At 44.9% G+C, this 12044-nt stretch overlaps 1 long non-coding RNA gene across 1 annotated transcript in view; it reads left to right on the top strand.

Annotated features, from left to right (window-relative positions):
• The first annotated feature begins 2678 nt into the window (after positions 1-2678).
• The window catches only part of LOC103669558, a 47543-nt gene continuing 38177 nt past the window's right edge, over positions 2679-12044 (top strand). Inside the window, exons 1-2 of the long non-coding RNA XR_570337.2 lie at positions 2679-2818; positions 10504-10609. This is a non-coding gene — a long non-coding RNA (uncharacterized LOC103669558). The remainder of the gene's footprint in view (positions 2819-10503; positions 10610-12044) is intronic.

Below are 12044 nucleotides of genomic sequence, written 5' to 3'. Positions count from 1 at the left end.
CCTGAAAGTATGGCTTATTGGGATCAGAAGCATTTATTGTGAACCTACGGGGTGCCGGACAACTGGGCATGCTCTCTGTCTATCTATCTGTCTCTCTCACCTGACCCATGTCTCATTCTGTCTCCATTTCTACTTGAACTGCTTTCAAACTTCATATTCCACCCCTATCCATCAGATTTAAACTCTGCCAGCTTTTGGCAATGAAGTTCGTCCTTGGCACACTTCATACCATCGGAGGGAGGGATAATTAACCGACAGCACACTGATCATTAGGTCATTACATTTATATAGACTTCTGTATCCATAAGCTTACAAAGTATAGACCGTTATTAACAATTCAGATTAGTTTCCTAGGGCTGCCATAGAAAAGCACCACCAACCGAGTGCCTTCAAACAAGAGAGACTTATTTTCTCATAGTCCAGGAGGCCAGGAGTCTTGAAATTAGGGTGTCAGCAGGGTTGCTTTCTCCTGGAGGTTCTGAGGGAGAATTCCTTCCATGCCTCTCTCCTGGATGTGGGTGGCAGCTGACCATCCTTGGTGTTCTTGGCTTGTGGTTTTCTCCAGTCTCTGCATCCATCTTCTCATGCCTTCTCTGCTTTAAGTCTCTTCTGCACCTGTGTGTCTCATGTAGCCTTTCTCTTACAAGCACACCAGTCATGGGTATAAGGTCCACTGTAAATCCAGGATGAACTCTCTTATCTGCAGATCCTCATCTTAATTATATCTGCAAAGGCTCTATTTCCAAATAAAGTTATATTCACCAGTACCAGGGGTTAGGAGCTGGTCATATCTCTTTGGGAAAAACAGTTTGAGGCCCTGTACCATTGTATAGGTGTGCAAGATGAGGTTCAGAATAGTTAAGTGGATGGCCCCAAGCACGTAGCTAGTAAGTAAAACAACTGGAGGCCTGCTTCTGAGATTATAGAACCAGGTCTCAGAAATGATTATCTTTGACTTGTGACAATTCATCTGAAGATATACGTAGAGCTCTCAGAACCAGAGAGAATCAAGGATGCATTATTTGAAACTTCTGGGCAAGAGAAGCATCCATTCTCCTCTGTTAAGTATACTGGCTATCTATTGCTACGTCACTATTACTCTCAAACTTATTGGCTAAAACAACAAACATTTCTTATCTCACAGGTCTGTGGGTGCGGGATTGAATGTGGGATGCTTGCAGCTTCACAGGGCTCACATCCAGGCTGTCATCAAGGTGTTGGCTGGGCCTGCCATCATGCCCAGTCTTGGTTGCGGAAAGGTCTGCTCCCAAGGTCACTCATGGGTTAATTGGAAGACTCAGATCATCATAGGCTGGTGCCTGAGGGCCTCAGTTCGTCACTGGTTGTTGGTTAGAGACCACCTTCCATTCTTTGTTATATGGGCCTTTTTGTAAGGCAGCTCACCTCATGGCATCTTGATTATCCAGGGCAAGCAACTGAAAAGAGCAATAGAGGGTATATAAAGACAATAGGAAAGTCACCATCTATTGTAATTTCATCTTGGACATGACCTCTCAATCATCGAATTACTAATTCCAGCCCCTATTCAGGGATGGGACATTTATAAAAGTGTAAATACCAAGAGATAGGATCATTGTGGCCCATCTTGGAGACTGGTTCCCAGAGGGAGCCACTGAAGTAGACATTTACTCATCTGTGGCTAGAGAGCTGGAAAGTTGTGAAGAGCAGAACTGGGAAGCCATTTTACTCTGACGAAGGGAGAACTGGGGTTCCCAGAAACCATGGCATAGGGCCTGAGGATGGCACCAACATTAACGGACAGAAAGAAGGACCCAGGTCCTTAGTGACATGATTGAACTTCTTGATCAAGCCTCACCTGAAGCTGGAGAGCTCTGAACTATTCAGATAACACCGAGTGGATAAATTTAATCTACAGAATGTCCTAATGGGTGCATGACCCTACATATGAACACAGTCAGGGTGGAAGAAATAACTCCTTGAGTTTGTTTGCTTCTTTAGATAGATTACCCTGTTTCGTCATTCAGTTTTGTTTGCTGGCTAGTGACCCACGTCAGTTTTGTGAACTGAATTGGGGTGGCCATCAGCAGCCTTATGGTTGGGTTTCTAGCTGCATTCATATTCACTTTATGTGGAAGAACTCCTTGTGTTTTATCAGGAGCCCCAAAGTTAAGCAGCCGATTACATTAAGAACGGTCTACACCTGAGCACATAGCCAACAACCCCCCCCCCACCAAATCCCAAGGACTATTTCTTTTGCTGTGTTCACAGGTGAGTTTCAAACAAAATTAGTAATGAGATCTTGCCTCTAAATCCCTTTTCCCTGGTGAATTCACTGGGGGAATCAGCTGGTCTGAGGCGAGCTCATGTGGCCTGTGTTTTTCTGCTGCTGTTGAAATTCTACCATCGCCCTGCTTTGCCCTTCCACCTGCAACCACCCACACAGAGACAACTAGCCATTAACCTGTCTTTTCCTGTTTCACTGAGGAATTTGTTAACAATGAGTGGCCTCAGCCCCCATTCCCTGAGGCCCCCATTCCCTCTCCCCCTTCCTCAGGCTTCAAGCAACACTAACATATAGAAAGTCACACCGCACTTACGGAGATGCATGTGAGCTGAGTTCCTTTCTCCTTTTTAAGAATCATATACAGTTCTTTAATCTTGATGTGAGTCCCTCCCTTCCTGTTACCCAGTAAACAGTGTCTAATCTATAGGCTTCAAGTTAGTTTTCTGATGAAAATTACAGGTGATGGAACCACACCTTCTGCTTCAGGGACTGTGACCCTCTCCCAGGTGGACACTTGGTTCCCCCACAACCTGCTCCACCTTGATCATAGAGGTAAGAAATAACTATTCTCTAGAGAGGTCGTGTGTCTGACTCATAAGAAGAGAAAAGGAGGTAGATAATAGGAAGGGTGCGGATTTCGTAATGTCTTTTTTTCCCCACATTTTATTTGTAGAATTTTAATGACTAGATAGTAACATACCCTTTTATTTATCTACTTTCAAATTTTAATGAATACTTCTGGCTATAATTACCTCATTTCTACATTTAAAATGACTAGACATGTACAGTTTGGAGCAAATTGTATCTCAATGTGATGGTATCATAAAGTATCAAATACCGTGTAGGCATGGATTAATCAATAAGCAAATTCAGTTCTTACGAGCAGCAGTTAGTTCTTTAAATTGAAGGGGAATTGATAAAAGGAAGAATAGGGTTTATTGCTCCTCTCCTAGGATAAAAATCTACCATGAATTGGTTCATTTTGCCTGTTGTTTCTTTATCATTCAAAGAAATGGCTTAATACTGTTAAAAGTGGCCATTGTAAGAAGGTTTGCTCATCCTTTTTAAATGGATTTCCTCTTCTGTACACAGCATGCACTTAACATGAAAAAGGAGGGTCAGTGTCTCCTCAAGTCATTTGATTCTGGAAAGATCACGGAAGACTGACACCACTTCTAACAGTTGTGGAAAATAAGATCCTCCCCTTTCAAGGCCATGGGGTCCTCCTAAGATTGGGAATCTGAACTCTGAAATTCCTTGCAGTATTTAGTAAAATAACAGTGGTGGCAGTAAGTTCCATTTTTGTTGCTTTGGCAGGTGTTTCTCCCACACCGGTTCTGGTCCTGACAGCATTGTTGCAAGATAGGGGCTAGTATCCCCACGCCTCACGTGAGGAAATTCATGTTCCAGCAGATCGGATCATGTCAAACAGCCAAGTGGCTCACCAAGACCTTAAGCTACAGAGGTCTGATACTTGAGCTTTAGTTCGCCTCCCCACGCTATTACACTACTTTATTGTTTATTCATTTCTTTCCTTTTGAAGTAGTCACACCTAGTTCCCCCTCATGTTCTGCTCAAGGCAAGACTCACCGCATGAAGGAAGGCAGTTGCCAAACCTCTCCCCCTGTGGCTGGAGCTTAGAGGGAGGCAAGCATGGACCTCTTGAGACCAGGAGGCCCAGGCACAGGTGATGAGAGTCCAGGTGAGACCAGAAAGGGCAGGAGGTGAGCTGGCTAATGGACTCCCACCATCCGCCCACGGGGAACCCAGGGGGCCCAGAGGCTCAGAATTGTTAGCCAGGCTAAAAGAGCATTTTCACTTATCCCAAGGGAGAGCTATTTAGCCAGGACAATTAGGCCATTTGAACTGACCATATTTTGTGTTAAAACCAAGGGAATTCCTGGTTCAGCCTACCTTGTGTTCTTAACCTCACTGAGTAAAGATGGTGATGAGGGAACACTGGAGTCTCCAGTTGGCCTGGTGACCAGAGAAGGTACCAGCAAGGGGTTCCCTAAGAGACCATGGACAGCCTATATTCACAGGAGGAGGCAGTGTGTAGGAAGAGGTGCACAGAGAAGGTGAAAGCCACTGAACATGAAATTATGAGGCTATAATAAAGTTGAAAATGGAAAGAGGAGGATCACAGCATAGGACAAAGCTGTGAACTACAGGATGGGGTAAAGCTTGCACTGATGAGGCATGTTCAGGCCACTCTGGGTCACCCACCGGGCTGGGGGGGAAAGGGGTTGGGGTAAGGTTGGAAGAGAAGATGGCTCCTTCCTGAGCCTGGAGGGGTGCCAAGACGTAAGCAGGGCAAAAACGCAAAGGAGAGTCTTCTGGGAAGAAGGGGCATATGTCCTATCACTGTGATCTATTTACATTTACATTTAATTCGAAATAAATTTAAATTTAAGGAAGGATGGCTTTATTCATTTTCGAGGTGACCTTTTTAGGTATTCCCGCCCTCTAATCTTCCCTGCACCCCCATTTATAAAACATACCAAATTCAACTTGCTGCAGTATTTGACTTTTAAAGTCCAACCAATTTTATTACCTGTTAATGTGTTAACCAATCTCTCTGTAAATACCCCTCCCTGTTCTTCCAATTCCCTCTGGGGGTCTCACACAGAAATGCCCCCTGCTCTTCTCTCTGCCTGCTCTATGGACCCTCACAACCCCAATGGAACCACACCCCTCCAAGACGTTTTCCGTGCTGTTCCACCGTCTTCTCCTCTGCATCTCTCAGCATTCTCTGGACACCAACAAAGCTGTACTCTCTTTTCTATCTCAACCCTCTTCTTTAATGTGGATATGATAGCCCCAGTTCCAGGATGGGTTCTGGAGGGATACTATTTTTATTATAGAATTCCTGATTCCCCAACAGATCTGAACGCAATGGGTCTGCTCACACAGTCATCAGCTAGAGATACGGTTCTTCATGTCTAACTCCAACAATATTAGATTTTCCGCCATAAGAAAAACAACCTCTGCCACGTTTGAGATCTCCTTTTCTCTTAACCAAATTTCCTCTCCATTTGTATCTAAACAACTGAAACTGATTAGAAATTGCTTCTATATCTGTATGTGAAAGATTCCAGGCTTTAGGTTCTAGACATTCCTTTTTAGATTTCTGAAGGCTATCTGAGGTGTTTACAGAACACTTCAGAGTTCACAGAACACTTCTGGAGTCATCTTTAATATTTCCTTTGTAACAGACTGGAGGTGTGTCATCTATCCACTTGACAGATGAGGGTCCTAAGGCATAAAAAGTGGCCCAGGGTGAGCCCAATAAACCACAGGAAAGGAAGTAGACCCAAGCTACCTACCATCAAATTTCATGCTCATTTTGCTATAATACACTGGCCCTTACTTGGTCAAATTTTAAAAGTATACACAACAACATTTATGTAAAAACACTAACTGAAATGGGGGAGGACAGTGCAGTGTGGAAGGACAGACACCCACTAGGCTGAGTGAAGGACAGAAAAGGAAAAGACGTGTTGCCTTGTTGGAGTGAAGCACAGAGACAGTTTTCATCCTTCCTTCTCATTTAAGGAGTCAAATTGTGTAGCGAGATACTGTGTTTCCCTCAAGTCCTGTTCAGGCATTGCAAAAACTATCCACACAGGAGCAAGAAGAATAAGGCCTCTGGTAGTTTTTAAATCAAGATGTGTTGACGGTAAAACATTCAAACCCAAAAGCCAAAATAACTAAAGACTATGGTCCTTTCAAGTAAAGAGGAAATCCGGGAAGAAAACTCACGAGGAGAGTGACCAATAGTTGGCACTCAAGTTTCAGTGTAATGTACCAGCTCAAAAGGATGGGGGGGTTCGTTGAACAAGCTGAGTTGGAGGCACCAGCACTGTCGGGGTCATTGTGCTTTCTGGTGGAGAGAGAAGGGCTGTGAGTTTTGGCTTTGTAGTTCTGTGGCGACTGCACCTGGGCAAAGCTGTGCAGATGTGGGCTGTGTGGTATGAGAAGGATGCATGCAGATTGGAGGGCATTTAGCCAAGGGATCCAAAAATAATTAAAAGAAGAGTGAGATTACCTTTCATGGACAGATACAAAGACCGACTGTATGTACTTACCCTAAATGACAACAGAAGGAGACCAGAAAGATAATTGAATGATTGTGAAGATCAAAGGGCTAGAAGATTTGCTCTCTCTGGCACAAGGGTCTAGAATTGCAAAACTCAGACCAAATGTAGCTGAAACACTGTTAAAAAAAAAAATACACACACAAAAATGACAGGGAAATTATTTTCCTATGAAGAGCTCAGAATTAGGGAGCCAATCAGAATCCACTGTTAGAAACCGTCAAAAATGCTTTTGGAAGGGAGGAACCATGTGTGGTCAGCAAAAGAAGAGCTTGGAGGGTCTATTGCTTACTCTGACAATGTGGCATAAAACAGAAAAGCTTGATTGTGTTAATGAATCATGTGTGCATTCTACAGAGCCATGGGAATAAAAATAGGACCCCCGAGTTTCTTACTGCCATGATAGGTTATAGAGTATCTCTTTGGAGGAAGTCCCTCTGGGAGCTTCAAAGAGAACACATGTACATTTCTGAAAGTGTGAACTCACTTTCAGATATCCAAGGAGAGAGAACAAGAAATCAGATTGGTGGAGAAGAAGACCACTTTAAGTGGAGCCAACTTAATCCTGTAGTTGATCTCAAGAAAAAAAGAAAAGGATATTATGTCCCAAAATACATATTTCCATTTATTTCATGCATTCACTCATGGTACTGAGAGTTGAGTGGTAGACAAAGGAGAAGGAACTCTCTAACAAGTAAACCACGTACTGATGTCTGAAGGATGACAGGGAGTTAGGGAAGGTTGGGGAGAAGGCAGCATATGAGAAGGCTGAGACATAGAAAGAACAGAGTCCAATGCACAATTGAGTGGTCCAACATGGCTACAAGGTTCAGAGAAGAAGACACAGAAGTCCAGGTCTTTGTGAACCATGAAAAAGCTTTGAAACCCCCAAACCAACAGGAAAACCATTGGAAAATCTCAAATAGAAAAACTGACAAATGATGTTGGTATTTTAGCCACCGTCCTGGCTATTAAGTGGAGAATGGGTGGGAAGAGTAGAATAACTAGAGGCAGGGAGGTGAGTTAGGAGCTTGTTGCAGAAGTACGGAGAAGAGACGATGGCAGCCTCGACTGAAGGAATGATGGAGAACGGTCTTGGACTGGAGAGACTGAACATATTTGAAAACTATTATACAGGAAGCATCCATAAACCTTGTGTTTTTCTTTTCTTTTTTTTTTTTTTTAAGATTTATTTATTTATTTGAGAGAGAGAGAAAGAGAGAGTGGGTGAGCACCAGGGAAGGGGCAGAGGGAGAAGGAAAAAAATCTCAAGGAGATGCCCTACTGAGTGTGGAGGCTAACACAGGGCTAATCTCATGACCCCGAGATCATGACTTGAGCCAAAACCAGGAGTCAGACACTTCACGGACTGAGCCATGCAGGTGCCCCAAAACCTTGGGAAGGTGTTCAGGAGGGAATCATCTGGACATTGAGCATGTGATGATGCCTCTAACAAGAGAGCATTGAAATGAATACAAATTAAGGGGTTTGTAAGGAGATGAAAGTAAAACCAGTTTGAGGCTTTGAATTTGAGAGCTCTGTGAAATAGTCAAGTGTCCAGACAGCCATCACATCTATGAATGGGAAGGTCCAGGGTATAGGGAGAGGCAGGGCTGGAGCTGCGGCTCTGGAAGGCGTCAGCATCTGAGTGGATAGTGCAGCCCAGGGAGCAGACGGATTCCCAAGACACAACGGAAAGAGTTATTATTCCGATATTTTAAAATGCCGTATGGCCAGCTCTAAGGAGCATCAACAGCTAATGACTGGTAGAGAAAGACAGTCCTGGAAAGGAGAGTGAGGAGAGCATTTGGAGACACAAGAAGGAAACCAAAACCCAGTGGTGTAGGTACTGAGATGCTATTACGGGTCATATTTTGTTGACACGGAGATGAATAAAACAAGCTGAGATTATGGACCTGCCCAGAGAAGACAGGAAGACTTCTGAGAAGTGATGTTTAGGTTGTGTCTTGAAGACTAAACAGGAATTCGCTGGGAAAAGAGAAGTCACACCAGTCAAGAGGGACAAAGTGTGCAAAGTCACAGAACTATGGCCCAGCATGGCATGCGTGAAGAATGAGAAGCAATCGTGTGTCGCACATCCAAAAATTCTGTCTGTGAAGGGGTACCTGAGAAGATATGGGACAGACGGGGATTTGAAGCAGGAGCCTGTGCTAAGAGGCTTGAGGTTTTCCTTGCTAAAGATGGAGAATCTTAGAGATTTATAAGAAGGTAAGGAACATGGGTTATCTTGGTCTGAAATCACGTGTTTAATAACTACTCTGAAAACTACAGACCTGTGTGGAAAGGAGACTTTTTAGGAAAGAGAATCAATAGGCTTCAGATGGTAATGCAGGAGAGGCAGGGGTGGGGGGCGGCCTGGAGCTGGCTCACCCGCCATATCTTGGTGCATGTCTTGGGCATCTGGGTGGAGGCCTCTGCATTTCTGGGAAGACAAGAGGGGCACAGTTATAGAGGTGGGCAAGGAGCAGTTCACTTGGGGTGAACTTAATTCTGACGATTCCCATCCAGTAGGTATTTCCTTTAAAAACAAACAAAACCCTGGGCAGTAGTATGGCAGGAATTGAGAGGAGATAAAGGGATAATCCAGTCTTAGTGGAATTTCTGTGTGACCCAACAGTTGGATCAGAGACCCCAGGCCACAGCCCATCCTCTGTCAGCATGATCAGTCTTCCAGGGTCTTTGGAAAGGAGGGCAAATGCCTCCCACCGAACAGCCCCTGTGTTCTAGGAGCTTCACCCATGTGGTCAATCAGTGTTAATGCCAACATGATGAAGTTCCCCTCGGAAAGGTTAATTACTTGCTCATGGTCAGAATTTAAAAATGGCTGAGCTGAATTTCTAGCCCAACTCATGTGGTTCCCAGGAGGCTTTTCCTTTCTTTATATCAGCACTCTTTCCATCATTGATCACTCTTAGAATTGAGCATTATGCTGGCAAAACAGTAGGCTGACCCCACCACTTCCTGACTTTTCAGCTTGCTGAATTGCTACGGACCAAAAGAGAGGCTAAAAGGGGGTTGAGTGAGGCAGAGGGAATCAGCATTTGTGTTACTGGTCTGACGGTTCCTGCTGGCCTTGAAGAAAACCCCACCGAGGGGGCTGGCTGGTGACACTGCGCTCTGATTACCTTTAGTTTTTATCAGTGAATAAACACCTCTCCTTCTCGAAACCCCCGTAAAAAGCTGAGGGAGAGGTAACGGTTGGGATGGGCCATCAGCACTCCTCAGCTGCCTTCCCCTGTATTTACTGAGTAGCTCCTGGGTGACAGAGAGCAGGTGGCATCCTTCTCTTCATACTCAAGTTGACAAGGCAGTTATGTCCCTATGTTACAGATAAGAAAAATGAGGCTGAACTATGACATTTTCCAAGGTCACATCTCAATCTGGGTCTCCACTAGTGGGTGTGTACTTCTGAATAATCATTCACACTTTTGTCTCCTCCATTATGCCCCGAATGATCGACAGGAGAGAGCTAAGGGTTCCACCGCCAGATCCCCAGGGCTTCCTGGTGTTGGCGCAGCAGTGCGGACCACACGCTCCCAGCTGCACGCACAGCAGCGACAGGCAACTCCTGTCAGGCACGTCACTGCGCCCTGGGCTTTCAGTCATGACGTTAATCACTTTTGTGTAGTTTTGTGCCCCCCGATTTTGTGTTGCGTCCGCTGTTTAATTTTAACTGCGTCTTCCTTGTGAAGAGGTGGTTTTATCATCCTAGCTTTTGCAAATGTAGAAAGCAGGACTCTAAGAGTTAGCAGACGTGCCTCGGTTCACAGCGTTTGCGAAGAGGTAGACGGGGAATTGAACCCACAACTTCTGATCCTTGATTGTAAGAGATGTACACACTTAGGATGCAGCTACCAAGATGAGTAGGACCCCATCTGTACCTTCACGGGGCTCTGGGCTCCTCTCAGAAGACGAGCTGAGGGATATGTGCACCCCTTCCTGTTGCTTGTGGTGTATCTGTGAGTTCCAGGCAAAGAGTCTGCACTTTTACAGAAGACTTAACTCCTTGCTTGGGGGAAGAAAATCAAACAGGTCTGAGAAATGGTTAAGTCATCAAGAGGCGGACTGTTTCTTGGATGGTCAATGGTTTCGAGCCTGTTTATGTTTTTTTCACCACAGCAGTGAAAAAGAAGCCAACAACCCCAACCAGAGATGGTCCTGAAGACCCTTCCAGGGTGGGATGTCCTGGCCAGGGACACAGCGTGATGTCGCCAGCAGGGAGTAGGTAGGAATTAAGCGGTAAAAATGCCAGTGCGGATTATTGCCATAATTACTTTCTGGAAAACAACAAATTTAATTCCCAGTAAAATACCGTAAGAATTTGCCAGGTCCTCTGATGGGGAAAATAAAATGCCCTTCCTAGAAATTTCTCATGCTCTGTGGTTTCTAGAGAGATTCTAAAGACTACAGAGAAAGATAATGTGGTGATAGGGTTTTGGAACCTATGTGAATTTCCTTGCTTTGTCAAATGTCCATGAACGCTTCTTAAATAAACCATAAACGGCTCAGCTCATGCCGGATTTCTCCTTTAATTTCCGTGAGACTAATGCCCGTAGGGTCACTCATCCTGGGCTACGGTCTGCCACTTACCTAAAACCGCCCTGATTTTGTGGTCTCTAAAATGGGGCTAATCCCAGAATTTCCCCCATAGGTTTGTCAGGAGATTTCTATCCGTTGCTCCAGGTTAAGCACTCAGCCTCGTGCCTGGCACGCGAAAGGTTAGCAGTGATCCTGATTACAAACGTGTAAGATTTCTCTTCTTTAAGTGGCTGTGTTGCAACTGAGCTGTTTTATTTAAACGACTCTCCTTTCTTCGTGCCATCACTTCCTCACTGAATTGATTTATTTGCTGTGAGTCGAGAATACCTTCCAAAGGCTGTTTTGTGTACCTGCAAAGCCCAACGATGGCTCAGGAGTAATTTCGAGCACCGGGTAAATGTCCGTGGCCCTGAACTTTGTGGGGACAGGACGGGTGAGCTGAGCTAGGGGGTGTTGAAGGGTACAGCAAGAAGACTCAACTCCTTTCTTGTGATAATTGAAATCATTTCAATTCATTTCCTTCTTGGTCGGACAGAAACATGTTTTCAATAGTGAACCAATCTTGAGGGAATCCATTGACCTGAGCAGTCATATAATGCGTGAAGTTAATGGACAAAAATGATATTTATCTTCAGTTTATAATAGCATTTTCTTCCGCGGCACCTAAACTTAGGGGCGGCCGGGGGTGCTGTCGGAGGAACAACGGTGCCACGGGCAGATGTGTGACCTTTGTTGTATCTAACAATTATTGGATCTATGGCGAAATAAAATAAAAACCAACACAAGTTTTGACACTAAGATAATAAATTATAAATTATGGAAGTCTACGCCACCGAGGATCTTGTAAACAACAGGCTGGTCTCTTAGCAACAGACCAAGGAGAGCAGGTTGTTGATGGGAATGGAGCAGACAAGAATGTTTTGCACTGATTGCTATGGAGGACCAGGAACAACATTTTAACACCTGCCCGAGGCCTCTTCTCTGCCCAGCCCTTCTTTCTCCAGTGGCCAGCCCGGGCTTTGGGCCAAGAGGTGTCCCAGGAGGTAGGGGCCCGTCACCGGCAACCCAGGTGTCAGGCCCCACAGAGAGGACAAAGGAGATGCAGGCAGTGGGAGTCAGGG

This window comes from Ursus maritimus, unplaced genomic scaffold (assembly GCF_017311325.1).
Source record: "Ursus maritimus isolate PB19 unplaced genomic scaffold, ASM1731132v1 scaffold_25, whole genome shotgun sequence".
NCBI lineage: Eukaryota > Metazoa > Chordata > Mammalia > Carnivora > Ursidae > Ursus > Ursus maritimus.
Note: the sequence above shows the minus strand (reverse complement) of the source record. Positions and strands in the feature narration are given on the sequence as shown.